Source organism: Choloepus didactylus, chromosome X (genome assembly GCF_015220235.1).
Source record: "Choloepus didactylus isolate mChoDid1 chromosome X, mChoDid1.pri, whole genome shotgun sequence".
Lineage (NCBI taxonomy): Eukaryota > Metazoa > Chordata > Mammalia > Pilosa > Megalonychidae > Choloepus > Choloepus didactylus.
In genome coordinates this window covers 22,406,302-22,430,522 of record NC_051334.1, presented here as the reverse complement: position 1 = coordinate 22,430,522, position 24,221 = coordinate 22,406,302, and the positions used below count along the sequence as shown (strand labels likewise).

Below are 24,221 nucleotides of genomic sequence, written 5' to 3'. Positions count from 1 at the left end.
ACTTCAACACATCACTCTCTCCTATAGATAGATCAACCAGACAGAAGACCAATAAGGAAATTGAAAACCTAAACAATCTGATAAATGAATTAGATTTAACAGACATATACAGGACATTACATCCCAAATCACCAGGATACACATACTTTTCTAGTGCTCACAGAACTTTCTCCAGAATAGATCATATGCTGGGACATAAAACAAGCCTCAATAAATTTAAAAAGATTGAAATTATTCAAAGCACATTCTCTGACCACAATGGAATACAATTAGAAGTCAATAACCATCAGAGACTTAGAAAATTCACAAATACCTGGAGGTTAAACAACACACTCCTAAACAATCAGTGGGTTAAAGAAGAAATAGCAAGAGAAATTGCTAAATATATAGAGAAGAATGAAAATGAGAACACAACATACCAAAACCTATGGGATGCAGCAAAAGCAGTGCTAAGGGGGAAATTTATAGCACTAAACGCATATATTAAAAAGGAAGAAAGAGCCAAAATCAAAGAACTAATGGATCAACTGAAGAAGCTAGAAAATGAACAGCAAACCAATCCTAAACCAAGTACAAGAAAAGAAATAACAAGGATTAAAGTAGAAATAAATGACATAGAGAACAAAAAAACAATAGAGAGGATAAATATCACCAAAAGTTGGTTCTTTGAGAAGATCAACAAGATTGACAAGCCCCTAGCTAGACTGACAAAATCAAAAAGAGAGAAGACCCATATAAACAAAATAATGAATGAAAAAGGTGACATAACTGCAGATCCTGAAGAAATTAAAAAAATTATAAGAGGATATTATGAACAACTGTATGGCAACAAACTGGATAATGTAGAAGAAATGGACAATTTCCTGGAAACATATGAACAACCTAGACTGACCAGGGAAGAAACAGAAGACCTCAACCAACCCATCACAAGCAAAGAGATCCAATCAGTCATCAAAAATCTTCCCACAAATAAATGCCCAGGGCCAGATGGCTTCACAGGGGAATTCTACCAAACTTTCCAGAAAGAACTGACACCAATCTTACTCAAACTCTTTCAAAACATTGAAAAAAATGGAACACTACCTAACTCATTTTATGAAGCTAACATCAATCTAATACCAAAACCAGGCAAAGATGCTACAAAAAGGAAAACTACCGGCCAATGTCCCTAATGAATATAGATGCAAAAATCCTCAACAAAATACTTGCAAATCGAATCCAAAGACACATTAAAAAAATCATACACCATGACCAAGTGGGGTTCATTCCAGGCATGCAAGGATGGTTCAACAAAAGAAAAACAATGAATGTATTACGACACATTTACAAGTCAAAAGGGAAAAATCAATTGATCATCTCAATAGATGCTGAAAAAGCATTTGACAAAATCCAACATCCCTTTTTGATAAAAACACTTCAAAAGGTAGGAATTGAAGGAAACTTCCTCAACATGATAAAGAGCATATATGAAAAACCCACAGCCAGCATAGTACTCAATGGTGAGAGACTGAAAGCCTTCCCCCTAAGATCAGGAACAAGACAAGGATGCCCGCTGTCACCACTGTTATTCAACATTGTGCTGGAAGTGCTAGCCAGGGCAATCCGGCAAGACAAAGAAATAAAAGGCATCCAAATTGGAAAAGAAGAAGTAAAACTCTCATTGTTTGCAGATGATATGATCTTATATCTAGAAAACCCTGAGAAATCGACGATACACGTACTAGAGCTAATAAACAAATTTAGCAAAGTAGCGGGATACAAGATTAATGCACATAAGTCAGTAATGTTTCTATATGCTAGAAATGAACAAACTGAAGAGACACTCAAGAAAAAGATACCATTTTCAATAGCAACTAAAAAAATCAAGTACCTAGGAATAAACTTAACCAAAGATGTAAAAGACCTATACAAAGAAAACTACATAACTCCACTAAAAGAAATAGAAGGGGACCTTAAAAGATGGAAAAATATTCCATGTTCGTGGATAGGAAGGCTAAATGTCATTAAGATGTCAATTCTACCCAAACTCATCTACAGATTCAATGCAATCCCAATCAAAATTCCAACAAGCTGCTTTGCAGACTTGGAAAAGCTACTTATCAAATTTATTTGGAAAGGGAAGGTGCCTCGAATTGCTAAAGACACTCTAAAAAAGAAAAACGAAGTGGGAGGACTTACACTCCCTGACTTTGAAGCTTATTATAAAGCCACAGTTGCCAAAACAGCATGGTACTGGCACAAAGATAGACATATAGATCAATGGAATCGAATTGAGAATTCAGAGATAGACCCTCAGATCTATGGCCGACTCATCTTTGATAAGGCCCCCAAAGTCACCGAACTGAGCCATAATGGTCTTTTCAACAAATGGGGCTGGGAGAGTTGGATATCCATATCCAAAAGAATGAAAGAGGACCCCTACATCACCCCCTACACAAAAATTAACTCAAAATGGACCAAAGATCTCAATATAAAAGAAAGTACCATAAAACTCCTAGAAGACAATGTAGGAAAACATCTTCAAGACCTTGTATTAGGAGGCCACTTCCTAGACTTTACACGCAAAGCACAAGCAACAAAAGAGAAAATAGATAAATGGGAACTCCTCAAGCTTAGAAGTGTCTGCACGTCAAAGGAATTTCTCAAAAAGGTAAAGAGGCAGCCAACTCAATGGGAAAAAATTTTTGGAAACCATGTATCTGACAAAAGACTGATATCTTGCATATACAAAGAAATCCTACAACTCAATGACAATAGTACAGTCGGCCCAATTATAAAATGGGCAAAAGATATGAAAAGACAGTTCTCTGAAGAGGAAATACAAATGGCCAAGAAACACATGAAAAAATGTTCAGCTTCACTAGCTATTAGAGAGATGCAAATTAAGACCACAATGAGATACCATCTAACACCGGTTAGAATGGCTGCCATTAAACAAACAGGAAACTACAAATGCTGGAGGGGATGTGGAGAAATTGGAACTCTTATTCATTGTTGGTGGGACTGTATAATGGTTCAGCCACTCTGGAAGTCAGTCTGGCAGTTCCTTAGAAAACTAGATATAGAGCTACCATTCGATCCAGCGATTGCACTTCTCGGTATATACCCGGAAGATCGGAAAGCAGTGACACGAACAGATATCTGCACGCCAATGTTCATAGCAGCATTATTCACAATTGCCAAGAGATGGAAACAACCCAAATGTCCTTCAATAGATGAGTGGATAAATAAAATGTGGTATATACACACGATGGAATACTACGCGGCAGTACGAAGGAACGCTCTGGTGAAACATATGACAACATGGATGAACCTTGAAGACATAATGCTGAGCGAAATAAGCCAGGCACAAAAAGAGAAGTATTATATGCTACCACTAATGTGAACTTTGAAAAATGTAAAACAAATGGTTTATAATGTAGAATGTAGGGGAACTAGCAGTAGAGAGCAATTAAGGAAGGGGGAACAATAATCCAAGAAGAACAGATAAGCTATTTACCGTTCTGGGGATGCCCAGGAATGACTATGGTCTGTTAATTTCTGATGGATGTAGTAGGAACAAGTTCACTGAAATGTTGGTATATTATGTAACTTTCTTGGGGTAAAGTAGGAACATGTTGGAAGTTAAGCAGTTATCTTTTTCTTACTCCCTTGTTATGGTCTCTTTGAAATGTTCTTTTATTGTATGTTTGTTTTCTTTTTAACTTTTTTTTTCATACAGTTGATTTAAAAAAGAAGGGAAAGTTAAAAAAAAAGAAAAAGAAAAAAAAAGACAAACAAGGAAAAAAAAAAAAGATGTAGTGCCCCCTTGAGGAGCCTGTGGAGAATGCAGGGGTATTGGCCTACCCCACCTCCATGGTTGCTAACATGACCACAGACATAGGGGACTGGTGGTTTGATGGGTTGAGCCCTCTACCGTTAAGTTTTACCCTTGGGAAGACGGTTGCTGCAAAGGAGAGGCTAGGCCTCCCTATATTTGTGCCTAAGAGTCTCCTCCTGAATGCCTCTTTGTTGCTCAGATGTGGCCCTCTCTCTCTGGCTAAGCCAACTTGAAAGGTGAAATCACTGCCCTCCCCCCTACGTGGGACCAGACACCCAGGGGAGTGAATCTCCCTGGCAACGTGGAATATGACTCCCGGAGAGGAATGTAGACCCGGCATCGTGGGATGGAGAACATCTTCTTGACCAAAAGGGGGATGTGAAAGGAAATGAAATAAGCTTCAGTGGCAGAGAGATTCCAAAACGAGCCGAGAGATCACTCTGGTGGGCACTCTTACGCACACTTTAGACAACCTTTTTTAGGTTCTAAAGAATTGGGGTAGCTGGTGGTGGATACCTGAAACTATTAAACTACAACCCAGAACCCATGAATCTCGAAGACAGTTGTATAAAAATGTAGCTTATGAGGGGTGACAATGGGATTGGGAATGCCATAAGGACCAAACTCTACTTTGTCTAGTTTATGGATGGATGTGTAGAAAAGTAGGGGAAGGAAACAAACAGACAAAGGTACCCAGTGTTCTTTTTTACTTCAATCACTCTTTTCCACTCTAATTATTATTCTTGTTGTTTTTGTGTGTGTGCTAATGAAGGTGTCAGGGATTGATTTAGGTGATGAATGTACAACTATGTAATGGTACTGTAAACAATCGAAAGTACAATTTGTTTTGTATGACTGCGTGGTATGTGAATATATCTCAATAAAATGATGATTAAAAAAAATACACTAGAGTCACACAACAGCAGATTTGAAGAGGGAGAAGAAAGAATTGGTGAGCTAGATTAGAGAGCTCTGAATTCAAGCACACACAAGAACAGATGGACAAAAGAATGGAAAAAGTTGAGCAAGGTCTCAAGGAAATGATTGAAAATACAAAGCACACAAATACATGCATCATCGGTGTCCCAGAAGGCAAACAGAAGGGAAAAGGGCCAGGAAGAATATCTGAGGAAATAAAAGGCAAAAATTTCCCAACACTTATAGAAGAAATAAATATGCAAATCCAAGAAGCCCAATGTACTCCAAACTGAATAAATCCTAATAGACACATTCCAAGAAACATACTCATCAAAATGTCAACTGCCAAAGATAAAGAGAGAATTCTGACGGCTGCAAAAGAAAAGCAATTCATTTCACTTACAAGGGAACCTTAATAAGATTAAGCACCAATTTCTCATTGGAAACCTCAGAGGCAAGAAGGCAGTGGTATATATTTAAGGTACCAAAAGAGAAAAACTGCCAGCCAATAATTCTTTATCCAGCAAAACTCCTTCAAAATTCAGGGAGAGTTTTTAAATATTCACAGATAAAGAGAAGCTAAGAGAGTTTGTTAACAAGAAATACTAAAAAGAGTTCTGAATGCTAAAAAGACAGGAGAGGCTTGGAGGAGAGTGTAGAAATGAAGATTATCAGTAAGGATAACTGAAAAGATAAAAAGAGGGACGAAAATAAGGTATGACATATAAAAGCCAAAGGATAAAATGGGAGAAGTACTGCTTTTACAGTAATAACATTGAATATTAATGGATTAAACTCTCCAAAAGACAAAGACTGGCAGGAAATGGATAAAAAAAAATATAACCCATATATATGTTGTCCAAAAGAGACTTACCTTAGACCCAAGGATACAAATAGATTGAAAGTGAAAGGCTGGAAAAAGAATAAACAAAAAAATGCTGGGATAGCTATAGTAAAATCACACAAGATAGATTTTAAATACAAAAATGCTATAAGAAACAAGTAAGGAGATTATATAGTAATAAAGGGGGCAATCCGCCAGGAAGAAATAACAAGCATAAATATTTATGGTCCTAACAAGGGTCCCCAAAATAAATGAGGCAAACACAGGTAAAGTGGAAGGGAAAAAGAGAAGTCTCTACAATAATAGTTGGAGACTTCAATATACCACTCTCATCAACAGAACATCTAGACAGAAGACCAATAAGGAAACAAAAACTTTGAATAAAACTATAAACAAACTAGACCTAACAGACATTTATAGAACTTTACACCCCAAAACAACAGGATATACATTCTTCTCAAGTGCCCATGGATCATTTTCTAGGTATGGTAGGCCACAAAACAAGTTTCAATAATTTTAAAAAGACTGAAATTATACAAAACACCTTCTGTGATCATAATGGAATGAAGCTAAAAATCAGTTACAGGCAGCAAATTCACAAAAATATAGAGGTTAAACAACACACTCTTAATCAATAGGTCAAAGAAAAAATTGTAAGAGAAGTTAGTAAATAATCTCAAGACGAATGAAAAGGAGAACAAAATGTATCAAAACTTATGGGATAAAAAAGACTTACGGGATGCAGGAAAAGCAGTGCTGAGAGGGTGTTAATAGGGTGGTATATGGGAAAAATACACCTAATGCAAACTATGGACTATAGTTAACAGTATTTTAATATTTCTCCATCAATTGTAACAAAGGTACCACACCAATGTTAAGTATCAATAATAAGGGGGGAATAAGGGTTTGGGAGTTTTTCTTTTTGGAGCAACGAAAATGTTCTAAAATTGACTGGAGTGATGAAAGCACAGCTCTGTGGTTCTAGTGCGAGCCACTGATTGTACATGTTGGATGGACTGTATGGTGTGTGAATAAAACTGCATTAAAGCAAAAAAACAGCAACAAAGGAGGATTGTGGGAAGATGGTGGAATGTAAAGCTCCAGGAATCAGTCCCTCCACCAGAACAACTCTATAAAAGGCAGGAATTGTCTAAATCAACTATTTTGAAACTCTGGAGTCCAGCAGAATACTATACAGCATCCAGGAAAGAGCACAAGGAAGAGGATGGTAAATTATGGTAAATACCAGTAAACTGCTCTCTCCACATCAGCTACCATCACCCAGCCCCCACTGTTGTGGAAGGCAGCAGTGAAGACCAGCCCCTGGCATAGCTTCCTGGTGTCAGAAACAGACATAAAAACCCACTTTCCAAGATCTGGGATGGGTACTGGCCAATCACTGATCACAGCTTTTGATTGGCTACTTCAGATCGCTGGGGCCTGGCTCTGAGGGCAGCCATTGTTCCAATTAACACCAAAGACTGCAAAGGAGACTTAAAAGATGATAGGCTTCCTCAGAGCTGAGGAGGACAGTTAGAAGGCTGCATTTGCTCAAAAGGTCAAGAAAACACAGTTTGGGGGAGCCAAGGAAGAAGATCCTGGCACACTTCCTGACCCATCCCTCATCCCCTCTCCAGGGCAGTTTGGAGCCAGCCAGGATTCCCTTCATGGGCCCCTGGCCTTGTGCTGGCTGGAAAAGACTGACTTGTGACACTCCACTCCTGCACACCCTGGTAACAGAATTTGCCCTCCAGGCAAAAGCAGCTTAAGACAAGGAAAGCAGTTTAAGAAACAATTGATGCAGATGGCCTGTGGCAAAGACTTACCTTCTTTAAATGCTGCAGTGGAACACCAGGGAGAAGGGAAAGGTATGTCTTCTGGGAAGTAAAGGAGCATTCAAACTCCTGTTAACAGGGGAAATCCTAAGGCCACTAGCAAGCAAAAGCCCAGGACAAGACACAGAACCCAGAAAAGTCTGGGAGGACCCTGCATTTTGAATTCGCCTTGGGTGGATCTTCCTGATAAGAAGGCTGATGCTCAAGAAGATCTCTCATATTTCCAGCTGGTTACAAACTCAGGAACCAGACATCTCAGAGAATTAATCCCTCAGTTAACATTTTAAAATATTAAAATGTCCAGTATGCAAACAGAAAAAGATAATAAAACACACACACAGAAAATGATGACCCATCCAAAGGAAGAGGACAAAATCCAGAAAATACCAATGAAGAAAATCAGACTGTGGACATTTTGGACAAAGACTTTGAAAAAAAATGATCTTCAATGTGCTCAAGGAGATGAAGGAAAATAAAGAGAAAGAACTAAAGAATATCAGGAAAACGATGAACAAACAATATGAAAATCTCAACAAAGAGATAGAAATTTTAAAAAGAAACCAAACAGAACTACTGGAGTTGAAGACCACTAACCGAAACGAAAAATTCCCAGGAATGCTTCAACAGCAAACTGGAGCTGAATGAAGAAAGAATCAGTGATCAGACAAGACCATTAAAATAAGTCAGGCTGAAAATTCTGAGATACTGAGCTCCTTGTGTATAACCTGGTCGGTCTCTTGAACTCTGGGTATCTGTGCGACACCTGAAACTCAGAGCTAGAGCTCGGCAGATATGAATGTCAGTATTGCTTCATACAGCAACTGTTTAAAAAAAGCTGAAAAAGAGTTCAGACTTCAATTAGAGTTATGAATGAAGAGGATCCGGTTAGGACTAAGGCAAATCAGGCCAAAGGGCAAAAGACGATACTGTGTTTTAAAACTTCAACTTCTGTATGAAACCAATGGAAGGGATGTTTATTTGGTGCAGGACCTGTACTTTCTGCAGCAAACTAAGTAAGTTAACTTGGACGGTCAGTTTATTCAAACACCATAATTACATAAAATTTTGAATAGGAAGTGAGATCTGGTAGGTTTGTACAGGTTAGTGTGAAATCCTGATACATCCCAAAGTAATTTCGGCAGAGAATAAACATATATTTGCAGGGCTCCCCGAAGAACTGGGAGAAAATGCAGAAATGCTGGGACTTCCCCACCTGGGTTATTACTGATATTCTCACAAAGTTTGAGGACTAACAATTTAGTAAGATGAGCCCTCAATCTTGGGGCTTGCCCTTATGAACTTGTTACTGCAAAGGAGAGGCTAAGCCTACTTATAATTGTACCTAAGAGTCTCCCCCAGAGAACCTCTCTGTTGCTCAGATGTGGCCCTCTCTCTCTCTCTCTAAGCCCACGTGGCAGGTGAACTCACTGCCCTCCCCACTGTGTGGGACATGACTCCCAGGGGTGTAAATCTCCCTGTAAACATGGGACATGACTCTCAGGGATGAGCCTGGACCTGGCATCATGGGATTGAGAAAATCTTCTTGACCAAAAGGGGGAAGAGAAATGGAACAAAATAAAGTTTCAGCGGCTGAGAGACTTCAAATGGAGTGGAGAGGTCACTCTGGTGGGCATTCTTATGCGCTGTATAGATATCCCTCCTTAGTTTTTAGTGTATTGGAAAAGCTAGAAGTAAATCCCTGAAACTGTTGAACTACAACCCTTCACTCTTGAAGGTGAGTGCATAACTACATAGCTTACACAGTGCTGACTGTGTGACTATGAAAACTTGATGGCTCATACGCCCTTTATCCAGTGTAAGGAAAGAAATGGGGACAAAAGCTAAATGAAAAACAGGGTGGGAAGGAGGAATGGAATGTTTTGGGTATTCTTTTTTATTTGTATTTCTTTTGGAATAAGGAAAATGTCCAAAAATTGATTCTGGTGATGAATGCACAACTATATGATGATACTGTAAATAACTGATTATACACCATGGATGATTATAGGATATGTGAACACATCTCAGTAAAGCCATATTATGAAATAAAATAAAATAAGGCTGAGAAGCAGAAAGAAAAAAGAATTATAAAAAGCAAAAATAGCCTAAGAGACCTCTGGGACACCATTAAATGTACCAATATATGCATTATGAGGTCCCAGAAAAAGAGAGAAAGGGGCAGAAGGAATGCACAAAGAAATAATTATAGTAAATTTCCCACATTTAGCAAAAGATATGAATAAGCACATCCAAGAAGCCCAGACAAGTGGATAAACCTGAAGAAAATATACCCCATCACATACTGACCAAACTGTTGAATGTGAAGGACCAAGAGAGTTCTGTAAACTGCAAGAGAGAAGCAACATGTTAGGTACACGGAGTCCCAATCAGATTAAGTTTTGATTTCTCATCAGAAACCATGGAGGCAAGAAGGCAGTGGGTTGAAAGGAACAATCGTCAACCAAGAATGTTATATCCGGCAATACATTTTTTCAAAAATGAGAGATAGATTAAGATATTCACAGATAAACAAAAGGTGATGGAGTTTTATCACCACTAGGCCTGTCCTACAAGCAATGTGAAAGGGAGTTTTTCAATCTGAAAGGAAAGAATACTAGACAGTGGTTGAAAGCAGCATAAAGAAATAATGACCTCCGGGAAAGAAAATCGTTTTGGTAATTATAAATGCCAGTACTATTCTACTGGATTTTTTGGCATGTAACTCCACTTCGTACTTCCTACAGGAACTAAAACGTATATACATAAAAAGTTATGATAAATCTATGGTTTTAGATATATGAAAAACATATCCAGGTAGAAATGAGAAATCACTCAATATGGCACAATACAAAAAATCAAATAAATGTGAAAGTAGTCATTAACAGAATTGAGGGACGCAAAATGTATAAAACAAAGACTGAAGAGCAAAATGGCAGAAGAAACCCCTGCATTATTACTAGTGACTTTAAATGTAAATGGATTAAACTTTCCAGTCAAAATGCAAAGATCAGCATAATGAATAAAAAAGCATGATTCAACTAAACGCTATTTAAAAAAGACTCACCTTACACTCAAAGACAGAAATAGGCTACAGTCAAAAGGATGACAAAAAAACGTTTCATGCAAATAGTAACCAAAAGAGAGCTGGGGTAGCTATACTAGTATCAAATAAAATAGACTTTAAGTCACAAAGTTATGAGGGACAAAGAAGGTCACTATATATATATACTGATAAAGGGGTCAAATCACCAAGGAACACAATAATTACACTAGGGAGAGTGAAAAAAATCAAAAGTTTGTTCTTTGAAAACATTAATAAAATTGACAAACCTTTAGCATGAATGACAAAGGAAAAAAGAACACAAATGACTAAAGACAGAATTGAAAAGGGGAATATTACTCAAGACTGAAATAAAAAGGACTAAAAAAGGATACTATGAACAACCATATGCCAACAAATCAGGTATCCTGGATGAAATGGACAAATTCCTAGAAATACACAAACAACCTACACTGACTCAAGAAGACACAGAAGATCTCAACAAACCAATAACTAGTAAAGAGATTGAATCAGTAATCAAAAACCTCACAACAAAAAAAGCCCAGGAACAGATGGCTTCACTGAGGAATACTACCATACATTCCAAGAAGAATTAATGCCAATCCTGCTCAAACCCTTCCATAATATTGAAGAGGAAAACACTACCTAACTCAATCTATGATGCCAACATCACCCTCATACGAAAGCCAGATAAAGATACCACAAGAAAAGAAAATTACAGACCAATATCTCTTACGAACATTGATGCAAAAATCCTCAAAAAAATTACTAGCAAACAGAATCCAACAGCACATGAAAAGATTTATACACCATGATCAAGTAAGACTTACCCGAGTTCAACATAAGAAAGTCAATTATGTAATATACCACATTAACAGAATGAAGGGGGGAAAAAAACATGATCATCTTAACTGACAAAGCCATTTGACAAAATCCAGCACCTTCTTGATAAAACACTTAGAAAACTAGGAATATAAGACAACTTCCTTAACATGATAAGGAAGCAAACATTATACTTAATGATGAAAGACTGAAAGATTTCCCTCTAAGATCAGGAACAAAACAAGGATGTCTACTGTCACCACTGTTATTTAACATTGCACTAGACGTTCTAGCCAAAGCAATTAGGCAAGTAAAAGAAATAAAAGGCATCCAAATTGGCAACGAAGAAGTAAAACTTTCCCTATATACACAAAATCCTGAAAAATCCACAAAAAAAGCTCCTAGAGCTAATAAATGAATTATCAAAGTGGCAGAATACAAGATCAACACCCAAAAATCAGCAGTATTTCTATATACTAGTAATAAACAATCAGAAGAAATCAAGAAAAAAATTCCATTTACAATTGCAACTAGAAGAATCAAATAACTAGGAATAAATCTAACCAAGGATGTAAACGACTTGTACACAGAAAACAATACAACTTTGCTAAAAGAATTCAAAGATCTAAATAAATGGAAGGACATTCTACGTTCATGAATTGGAAAGCATAATATTAAGATGTCAATTCTACCCAAAGCAGTTTACAGATTCAATGCAACACCAATCATAATTCCAACAACCTTCTTTGCAGAAATGGAAAAGTCAATCATCAAATTTACGTGGAAGGGAAGGGTAAGGGGCTCTGAATAGCCAAAGCCATCTTCAAAAAGAAGAACTAAGCTACAAGACTCACATTTCCTGTTCTTATAAATTATTACAAAGGCCCACTAATCAAATCAGCTCCCTCTGATCAGTCTCCTTGCTTTAGATCCCAAAAACAAAAAACAAACAAAACAACAACAAAAAAAGAGCATGATATTGGCACAAGGACAGACATACAGACCAATGGAATAAAACTGAGGGCTCAGAAATCAACCCTTATATTTATGGCCAGTTAATTTTTGACAAGGTCACAGAGACCACTCAATTGGGAAAGAACAGTCTCGTCAACAAATGGTGCTGGGAAAACCGGATCTCCATTTGCAAAAGAACAAAGGTGGACTCCTACCTCACACCATATACAAAAATCAACTCAAAATGGATCAAAGACCTACGTATAAGAGCCAGAACTATAAAACTCCTAGAAGAAAGTGTAGGGAAGCATTTTAGGACCTTGTATTAGACAATGGTTTTACACTTGACTTTACACCCAAGGCACAAGCAAAAAAGAAACAAAAATAGATAAATGGGACCATATCAAAATTTAACTTTTTTGCCTCAATAGACTTTATCATGAAAGTAAAACAACATCCTCCAAAATGTGAAAAAATATTTGGAGACCGCGTATCTAATAAGGGCTTAGTATCCAGAATATTATAAAGCAATCCTTCAACTCAACAACAAAAAGACAACCCGACTACACAGTGGAAAAAGTCTTAAAGAGACCGCCAAAGATATACAAATGGTCAAAAAGCACATGAAACAATGCTCAACATCATTAGCCGTTTGGGAAATGCAAATCAAAACCACAAGATACCCTTTCATATCCACTAGAATGGCTACTATTAAAAAAAAAACAGAAAATTACAAGTGTTGGAGAATATGTGGACAAATAAGAACACTCATTCATTGCTTGTGGGAATGTAAAATGGTCCAGCTGCTGTGGAAGACAGTTTGACAGTTCCTCAAAAATTAAGTATGGAATTACTATATGACTTGGCAATCCCACTTCTAGGTATATATCCAAAATAACTGAAAGCAGGAACTTGAACAGATATTTGCATACCAATATCCACAGTGGCATTATTCACAGTTGCTAAAAGATGGAAGCAACTCAAGTGTCTACCAACCAATGAATGGCTAAATAAAATATGGTATATACCCACAATGGAATATTATTCCGCTATATAAAGGAATGAAGTTCTGATACATGCGACAACATGGATGATGCCTGAAGACATCATGTTGAAAGAAATAAACCAGACACAAAAGGAAATATATTGTATGATCTCACTGATTAAAAAAAAAATAATTAGAATAAGCAGAACTCACAGTCAGAATCTAGCATACAGGTTACCAGAGAACAGGGTGAGTGTAGGGAATAGCAGGGAATAGGAAGTTAAGGCTTAAAGGTACAGTCTCTATTTGGGACAATGGAAAAGTTTTGGTAATCGGTAGCAATGGTAACATAACATTGTGAACATAATTAACAGCACTGGGTTATATATTTGAATGTGATTAATAAATTTTAGGTTGTATGTTACTACAATAATTTTTTTTTTAATCCATGGAATTACTCAACACAGTGAACCCTAAGTTAAACCATGGACTATAGTTAATAGTACAATTATAAAAATTTGTTTCATCAATTGTAACAACTGTACCACACCAGTGCAAGGAGTTAATAATAGGGCAGTATATGGGAACTCTGTATTTTATGCTAGATTGTTCTGTAAAACAGCAATGAGACACCATTTATACCAAATTACTGGGAAAATTACAAAGTCTAATCTTTAGGCAGTGATATGAAGAAAAAGGCACATACATGGCTGATGAGTGTCAACTGAAACACCATTTAACAATTTGGCAACACCAGTAAAGGTGACAATTTATAGAACCGTCAATGCAGCAATTCTACTCTATTATACCTGTAATTCCAAAATAGAACTACCACATACAAGGATGTTTACAGCAGCATTGTCTGAAGCTGCACAAAACTGCAAACAAGCTATTGGTCCCTCTATAGGAATGGATAAACAAACTGCAGTAATATACATTGAAATACAAGCAAAATGAATGAACCAGATCAGCAGTTTTCAGACTTCTTGGTTTAAGGACTCTTTTACACTCATAAACAGAGGACCCCAAAGAGCTTTTGCTTATGTGGAGTATAGCTACAGATAGTTATCACATTAGAAATTAAAACAAACATTTAAAAAACGTCATTCATAATAAGTACTAAAATTACTATATAAACAAATATTTAAAAATAACTTTTTCAAAACAAAAAAAAGTTATGTGAAGGGAGCATTATTTCACACTTTTGCAGATCTCTTTAATGTCTAGCTTAAGAGAGGACAGCTAGATTCCCTTAATTGCTTCTGCATTCAATCTATTACATCATATGTCATGAAGACTTTGGAAAACACCAGTGTACACTGTATTCATAGATGGTACAGGATAATGAGAGTGAAAAGGCAAACAGCAGTATTATTATGAAAGTAGTTTTGACCTTGTAAACCCCCTGAAAAATTCATAGGGATCTCCAGGAATCCCTGAACTATACTTTGAGAATTATTGAAATAGATCCACATGTAACATGAGTAAATCTCTACAACACACTCTTAAATGAATTAAAAACAAACAAACAAACATAAAATTACACACAAAATATGACACTGTTTATGTAAAGTCAAAACACAAAACACACAAAGCAATACTTGATATTGATTTGGGTACATACATATGAAGATAGTGGCTACTTCCGGTAAAAAAAAAAAAAAAAGACAGGAATGGGATGGGGTCAGAAGCACCCTTTAACTAGATCTTTAAGATTTTATTTCTTTAAACAAAAGATATGAAGCAAACATGGAACAAAATATTAAGATTTGTTCAATCTGGGTGATATTTGCTTTTCAATAATTTCAAAATTATTTCATAGTTTAAAATTTTTTTATGTATTTTTTTAAAATGGTTGTATATACACTTCAGGGTCACATGGTTTCCTTAAAGTATACCTCTCTTTGAGTAAAATATAGTTACAAGATACCTGGATTTCATAAAATGTTGTTTGGAAAAATAATGACAGGAGTAAGAATGGCCTGGCCATATTCTAATCAGTTAAGGTATGTTTGTGTGTGCTTGGTGTGGGGGGATGGCTACTGAGTTCCTATGGCTTAACATGGTACCCTAATAAGACGGACATGTGATGTGCCTTAATATGCATACCCCTTGGTCAAAAAACACACTGACAGGATATCTGATTTCAAGTGGAAAACTATTCAACTACATACAATTCTCTGCACCCAATAATTGAGACAACTGTTTTTGGAGAAAATGACCAGGTGTCAGGTACTGCTCAAGAACAAAGCAGAATGAGAACCTGTTTCTATCTTCACAGTTTAGGAAAGGAGACAAAAACATAAATGTGAAGTTAAAATATGATAGATTAAACGCTAAATTAAAGTTTTTTACATTGCTCTGTTGTACAGAGAAGACAGAATGTGCCTGGAAAAATGATGGTGCCATTAACAGAAAGAAAGCAAGAAGCAATTGTTGTTTCAGGGGCTCTGGGTCAAAAAAGATTTTCAATAAATATTACTGGGCATCCAGTATTGTCAGATAAATTTGGTGTCAGCCATGGTAAGTGTAGGGTGTCTATAAGACACCTGGGTGGAGATGGTTGCTAGGCAACTAGAGATACTAGAAGAGAGGGTAGGCAGGTTAAGGAATATGGAAGCCAAGGGAGGAGATTCAAGGGGGAAAAAAAAAAAAAGAAGAGGACTGACCTTGAGGGAAATCACACGTTTAGGTGATGGAAAAAAGAACCACAGAAGACAGAGAAGACACAGAGTTTCTAAAACACAAAGCCAGTCTGTGTGACACACTCATTAACACGTTATAGAACCATTTCCCAATTGGGGAAATACTGGATTTAGGAATAAGTGGGATGAAAAAGTAAAAATAAAAGTACTGGTGAATGGGAAGACAGGTGAGTTTTTTTTAAGATAAGCAAATCTAGGAATATTCGTAAGGAGAGGGAAAGGAGCCAGGAAGAGAGTCAGACGGTAATGATGCAAGAGACAAACAACATCACCAACAGAGATACATCCCAAAGGAAGCAGGGCAGCTGGGCTTGGCAGAACAGTTCTTCCTAGAGCAAGAGGAAAGGGCGGAAAACCAAGATAGAGATAGAGGCAAAATCATGAAGCAGAAGGGAGGGAAAACCATTTCTTTCTATCAGATGACCATCTATCCTTCTCAGTAAAGTAAAAGATTAAGCCATCTTTGCGGGGGCGAGGGATTTCAAGGATGGGATTGAGGAGTTTGAGAGAGTAGAAACAAAGGTTTGGAAGTGCCAGTGTGCACAAACACAAATAATACAAAGAAGATTGACCAGTGACAATACAAGCCCAAACGGATTTAGAAAGTATTTACAAAAATTGTTGGGAGCTTGATTTTTTAAAAAGGAAATTTGCATCTGGAAAATAAACTAACACCTCACTTATTCAAGATGGGTGTTGCACCAGTCAGTTTTCCAGATCAAGGACAGCAAAAAACATTTTCTATTTAACCATTTCTGATGGAAATCCTTCTCAACTATACACTTAGCTGTCTTAATTACAACTTGAGTCTAATTTAATCTTAATCTTGAACATCCATTGTCACTGTAATGGAACATTTACTGCTGCTATACTATACAGTAACATAATTCTACTTTTGTAGCTCTTCTATGTGTTTCCTAGCTGTCAAGATATAAAGCAACTGGTTCTTCTAACGTTTATGTTTACCCTTAAAACTTCAACAACCACAGCATGCCTTAGCAACTGGCTTCTATCTTACCTCCTGCAATCCACTATTTCTCATGCTCTTCTAAACCATGGCCCTTTTAGAGTAAACATGAGACTCTCTGGTTCCCTGGGGTCTTCTCATGGAGCATCACTCCTATGACCTGTTGCAGTATAGGAAAATGAAAAAACTGAAACAAGTTTCTAGTGGACATCTACGCTACCTACAGGTTTATATCTTAAGATTTTAGGGAACAAGTTCTCCACATGTTCCACAGAACTTGTATATCCTGGACAGTCACATCTTAATCAAAACATGGGCTGGAAGGCTTGGCTTAGCATAGAGCCTTAGTTACCTCCTCTAACAAAAAGGTAGTTTCTTTCACCAGGGGAAAGCACATCAATTGCAAAAATCTGAAGGCTGCTGCCTTTTTTTGTAATCACTCTCCTAACCTACTTTTCAAAACTGACTTCTGAAAAAACTACCACGTTGTGAGGGGGGGATGACCATGGTAATATTTATTTGATTCATTCCTCATTTTTGTGAAGTAACCCTCAGTACCATTCCTGTAATTTTCAACTATGGTAAATGAAACATTAAAACCCCTCCCTATTTATTTTCTATAGAAATTATAATATCTCTGAGCAAAAGATTATTTGGGGTGAGATGCTAGGTCAGAAAACAGCAATCTAGTAGAGATGGATCATTTAAAATGCTTAAATCTTGCTTAATTCCTGAGCATTCTTTATAATCTTTCTGGTAGTGAAAACACCAACCAGTTTACTACTCACTCTCATTATTTCTCAACTTTGAAACTTTTCCTAGTACAATGGTTGAAGCCAATATTAAATGAATGAATATAAAGCACAGCTCCAGCCTGTCATCACTCAGCTAATTGAAGGACTCCCCTGTTGCCTCCCACATTGAGGCGCCCCTCCACCTGGCAAGCAAGCTCTTCCACAATCTACCTGAATTGCCACCACTTCCCTGCCTATACGATCCATTCCAGCCAAATTATAAATACTTGCTGTTTTCTGAAGAAGCCTCACTCTTGAAATGCCCTTTCCCCACCCCCCATACTTCAGTAATGTTCTCAAAATGCCGCCTATTTCAGGAACCCCTTCCTGATGCTCCAAAAGGGAAACTTATCTTCCTGGGAAATTCCAGAAACTGGTTGTACCTCTCCGGCAGCACTTAATGCATTTCACCTTGTCTCATCTAATCTCTGGACAACAAAGTTCTTGCAGTCACTGTGTGCTTTACAAAGAACCTATTTAATCTTTATTAGCACCCAGCAATTTCCCAGGAAAGCTGTATAACGTGCAATCACAAGTACTTTTGATATAAGAATGTGGTTAAAAGGAGAAATTTTAGGTTGATATGTTACTAGAATAAAATGTTTTAAAACCCATAGGACTGTACAACACAGTGAATTCTGACGTAAATTGTATAATTATAATATTGTTGGAGCAATTGTAACAAAAGTACCACACTAACGCAAAGGGTTGTTAATAGGGAAACTGTGAGGGGGAGTTATATGGGAACACTTGTATTTTCTGTATTTTTCTGTGAAACTACAACCTCTCTAATACAAAAAAAATTTAATTACTTTAAGGGACAGAAATCAACCTTAAAACTTTTCAAACAGAGAAAGTAAATACCATGACAAGTACATGAACAATAAATACTGCATCACATTACGTTGTCCTTCAGTAAGAATACGAAAAACTTTCCACCCTTTTCTTACCCCGTGAAAAAAGGAAATAGTAGATATCATTAATAGTTTAAATACAGCTTCCCAAGAAAGTTTCCAAATAAACGAGAACAAAAGACTCCTTCAAAATTTTATTCCTCCGCTTTCGTGCAGTGCAATTTGCATTTCGTTTCCTATTGGATAAAAGAGTAGTGAGAAATTATTTCCCATAAGATTTCATTGTCATTCTTTTATTCGGGTACTCGAGGAGGCAATCAATAACTGTTGGAAAACAGCCGCATCGAGGGCACCCTAACAGTCACGTATGCCTTTCTTTAAGTAAAAAATAAAATTCCTCGGGGTTCCCTTTGCATTGGTGAGCCCAGGTGCCTGAACTGCCACCCGCCCGAACAACACTCGGGTTGGCCCCGGATGTGGCGCCCGGGCGACGGTAGCCACCTGCGGCAGCTTAGTTAAAATGCAGCGGAAGCAGCAGCCAGTCACGGAGCTGCGGCGGAAAAAGCAGGAAGGTGGCGCTGCCGCCGAGCGCCTAGAGCTCGAGCGCTCGTCATGGCGGAAAGGGCAATGGCCGCCGTGAGAAGCGAGCAACGCCCCCTCCGCGCGCTCACGCCGTCACGCCGAGCCTCCGGGACCCGTCACAGGTGCCGCTGCCGCCGCCCGCTCTCCCAACCCCCCCTCACGGGCTGTAGCGGAATTTTCTCTCCCGATACCGCCTTCAAGATGGCGGCTCCCCCTCCCCGCAATCCCCTCAATCGTCCCCTGCAGCAGGCGCTGAGCCGCCGCCATCTTGTCCCCCAGTCCCTCCCCCCCTCGCCAATATTTACAAAGCGAAAATCGGCCCGGCCGGACTGCAGCCTTCGCCTCCACGCCAGGCCTCACCCCCGCGCAGTGCCCCGGGCCGGCCGCGGGACCGACCCCGGGTCCCCCAGCCGCCTCCTAGGCCTCTGGGCGACCCTCCCATACCGACGCCCGCTTACGGAGCGCGCCTCAGCCGCCGCTCGGGGCAGCCGGGCTTCTCCTTGGGCCTAACTGTGGCCCCCTCGCGGGCCGCCGCCCAGGCCGAGACCAGACCGAGACCAGGCCGCCGCGCGGGTGCTAGGCCCCACGGCCGCGGCGGCGCCCGGAACTCACCGGACGGTGGCGGGTGCTGCAGGCCGCCCTTTCTCTGGAGCACTGTGCCGGGATCCGGCTGGTGGGGCGGGCGGAGGGAGGGAGAGAGGAGGGGCCGAGCTCGGAGCTGACAAAAAGCGGCCCAGCTCCCCGGCACGGGCCCGCCGTCAGCACGTCGCGTCACCGTCCGGGAGAGAAACCCAGGAAAAGGCGGAAGGATAGACGGGCCCCCACCTTCGCCTGGTGGGTCCCCCTGGCGCCCCGGGTCCACGCCGCTCACGCCCCGCGACGGAATCTAGTGGCCTCGCTATAGCGGGGTCTACTGTGGCCGGAGTCTCCGTGATAGCGGCCCCCTTCTTTCCACCTCCTCCGCGCTTCCGCCTGCCACCGCCCCCCGACACGCGCCGCTGCCGCCGCCTCCGCCTCCGCCTCGGCCGTAAAGCCCGCGCGGGGCCGCCCCCCTTCGACCCCGCGATGAGGCAGGCGGCCAGCACCCGGCGCGGCCCTGCCGCACCCCCAAACTTCTGTGGGCCGCGGCCGCCCCACGAGGCCTCCAGGGAGACCTACTTCCTCCCTGTGCCTGTCCTGGCCGAGGTGCCTGCTCGAGTTGTTTGCAGGCCCACAGACCCCCGCCCGCAGTAAATGTTTTCTTCATCCCTGTGGCTGGGGAGGAAGATAAATTTAGTAACTCCCGCTGTCTCCTGCCTTCTCTTAAAAAAAAATGTTGGAAATAAAATGAAAATGGGCTTGCCAGTCTAAATGGGTGTGTGGGCAAAAGGAGGGGGAGAAGTTATCCAAGAACAATTACCAAACCGTTTAATTTTTTTAATTAAGCATTTAGTCAGAACTCAACTGATTTTATTCATTTGCAAATGAAATAAGGGAAAGTGATAGTTTGAAAGTGGTTTCGCACATCGCAATGAACAAGAATTTTTAATGTATATTTCTATATGTATTTTAGAGTTTGCGAGCCTATTAAATACATTTTAAGTAATTGTTTAATAAATAATGAACGTTCCACATTCTTTAATAAACATACATAGAGAGCAGAATTGCATATGGGTTTTTTCTTAAACTGCTTAAACAAGCCTTTTAACGTTTAAAAGGACTTTTAAGAAAGAAGGGGAAAATGGGTTTGATTAAACAAACAGCATTTATCAGCTCCAAAAACATGTATGGATATTGCCTTCTCGTTAGTTTAAATTTTTATGCAATCATTCCATACTGAACTTGGAACCCAACCTGTGTTTTAAAAGTTACTAGTAAAAAGTTAGTGTGGTCTTACTCTACATTAATCCGGATTCTGGCATGCTTTACTTTTCAATACAGCACTAAATGTTAAAAGACATTTTTGAACAAAAAAGAACATAAAAATTATAAAGTAAATAGCACACTAATGTGAAATCTCTTTGGATACAGAGGCCGTGTACTTTGGTTTCCTATCGTTACACTTTTTAAAATTCCCAGAACGTAAATTGTCTTCTCTCAGACATCTTATATTCATGAAAAGCTTTCAAAAAGGAGAATCAAAGATACAGTGAGTAATCTCTGAGAATGTACTAGATAATCATTTTCCTCTCAAGGTTTTAGCTTTGATTTTTTTCCTCAAGTGATTAAATTTTATTTCAAAAATGTTAAATGATACCGTGATATAGGCTGTACTCACAGAAAGGTAAATAAAACAATATTTTTTTTCAAATTAAAAAATTAGAAATAGCTTGTGTACCCACATTAATATAATTTTTAAAAATTGGTAACCAGTGTTTAAATACTTAACAAAGGCTTCCGTTTACTCCTATGCTATGCCAAGAATGGCGTCTCACATCATCTGTGCAACTGTAAGCAGCATGTTCAGAACACAAAATCCTGAAGTCAGCATTCTTGTTAGTTCTTCCATAATTACCATCAAATACTTGTAAGTCCACCAGTATAAAGCATTTTTAAAAAGAAGTCCAAGGTAGTATAGGGAAAAAGATGTTTCCTCGGTTTAAAAGGTCATAAGTAGTTTAAGTGTTTTTTAATGGCCCTTTTTCACTACTTTTCATACATATAAAGATTGTTAACTTTGGTGGGAAACAAAGAAAGGATGGCCTAGTTCTATTAGTTACAAAGTCCATGAAAGATTATTCTATGGATGATTGTACAGATAAGATCAACTATATAATTTTTTTAGTTTTCACAAAAGGGAAAGTAACGTGTACCTGGAGTCCATTTATGGAACTCCATAAAGAACTCAATATGATAAAAAAATCATTTTACTAGAAGTACTCTTAATTAATATTATAAAATACTCATGGTAAAGTGAAGACATAAGGTGTGAACTGCAGAGATCAGAGATCACTTCATGATAGAAAATACAAATAGTCATTTATGAAAGTATACACAGTAGGACCTTAAGTACACCAAAGATCACTGAAAGTATTTGGAAATCAAGCACTGGGTGACTGGGCCCCTAAAACCTTATATTCAAAGGACCTACTACGTCCTATTTTACATTGATACTTTGATCATTTTTTAAATACCAGAGGCCTATAGAATTCTGGGCACAGGGGGTAACAAAGATGTGATGCTTGCCCTTGGGGAACTCCAAAGAAGGAGGCTGTGTATGGCGGAATAAAAACATAATAAAAGACATTCTCACTTAAACACGCAATAAAGGGGAAATTTATTTAGGGAGACTAAGGGCAGAACATTTCAAAAGCATATACTATGAATACAAAATAGCTGGTTTCAAAGCAATCAAAGGAATTTTAATTACGTGCTAAAATTTATTTGTTCTTTGAGAGATGTTAATGTATATCAGATAGTTAAAGGCATCTCAAGGTTTTTACAGTGTTTTACAATGAAAAATCCCTGACATGTTTATAGGTCCTTGAGCCATAAACAATACAAGGCCTTTCAATCTATTTTCCAAATAAAGATTAGGCAAAAAAGAAGCTGTTGATTTTCACTTTACATCACAGACTCATGGGAATCCAAATAGGAAACTATTAATAAATTACTGACTTAAGAGGAAATATATACCTTTTTGAATAAAATTGAGATAATTCATTATTTTATATCCGAAGGTTAGAAAATATTTATCTTCCCCTGGAAAGGCCCTAGCTTTGTTGAACTAAGCATGCCCTATAAAAATAAACCATTTAGATACTTCATGCTTAAATTATCTTAACATGAGCAAGTTGTATGTTCTGTAAGAATTCAGCTGCTACAATTAACACCAAATAAGCCTTTTTAATCTGAATCTCTAAGCCACACACCCTCCCCAAGGAAACTATTTTTTAAATAATTAATGACTAGCAAGTGATTTTCAAGTCATTATTAGGTGAATAAGACACTGTTTAATTCCTAAAAATCACCAGTTGCCAAATTCTAGCTTGTGGATTACAAATCACAGAATACAGCAAACTAGCACCACTAAAGAGGTGAAAGTCAATACATGAGACCTAGAAACAATGTCCGGCAGCAATGAACATCCCTGGTGCCCAGACTGGATTCTCTATATACAATTTTCCACTAAAAGGAACCAGGATTCCTTGGAGAACTGGCAGATTTCTGGGTTGGAACAGAAAAGTACAAAATTAGCTAGGAACATCTCATACCAGAAAGCAAGTAAAGGAAGTATCAAAGCTTCCTAGGGGTGTGGCAAAACGTCTCAGGAGTCAGTCTGAAGAAGTTCCAGCTAGCTAAAGATGAGACAATTTGAATGTCAAAAGAATAATAATTGCTATGGGTTGAAACACCTCAAGTATATTCAAATTCATGAGTTTATCATGAGACAAAAAACGATTGTGGTGATGGTTGCCCAACTTTATGGATATCCTAAAATTCACTGACCTGTGAACTTTTAAAGGGTGAATTTTACGATATATGAATTATATCTCAAACAAAAACAATGATCGAAGATGGCAGACTGGTGAGCTGTATGTTTTAGTTACTCCTCCAGGAAAGTAGGTAGAAAGCCAGGAACTGCGTGGACTGGACACCACAGAGCAATCTGACTTTGGGCATACTTCATACAACACTCATGAAAACGTGGAACTGCTGAGATCAGCGAAATCTGTAAGTTTTTGCAGCCAGGGGACCCGCGCCCCTCCCTGCCAGGCTCAGTCCCGTGGGAGGAGGGGCTGTCAGCTTCGGGAAGGGGAAGGGAGAACTGCAGTGGCAGCCCTTATCGGAAACTCATTCTACTGATCCAAACTCCAACCATAGATAGACTGAGACCAGACACCAGAGAATCTGAGAGCAGCCAGCCCAGCAGAGACGAGACAGGCATAGATAAAAAAAAACACACGAAAAACTCCAAAATAAAAGCGGAGGATTTTTGGAGTTCTGGTGAACATAGAAAAGGGAAGGGCAGAGCTCAGGCCTGAGCTCAGGCCCTCAGGCGCATATGCAAATCCCGAAGAAAAGCTGATCTCTCTGCCCTGTGGACCTTTCCTTAATGGCCCTGGTTGCTTTGTCTCTTAGCATTTCAATAACCCATTAG

The 24,221-nt window shown here is 38.8% G+C and overlaps 1 protein-coding gene across 1 annotated transcript in view; it reads right to left on the bottom strand.

The window, feature by feature from the left end:
- The window catches only part of ZFX (zinc finger protein X-linked), a 125,010-nt gene extending 104,850 nt beyond the window's left edge, over positions 1-20,160 (bottom strand). The window contains 1 exon segment of the mRNA XM_037822537.1: positions 19,754-20,160. The gene's annotated coding sequence lies outside the window, so the exon portion shown is untranslated.
- Between the last annotated feature and the right edge of the window lie 4,061 nt (positions 20,161-24,221).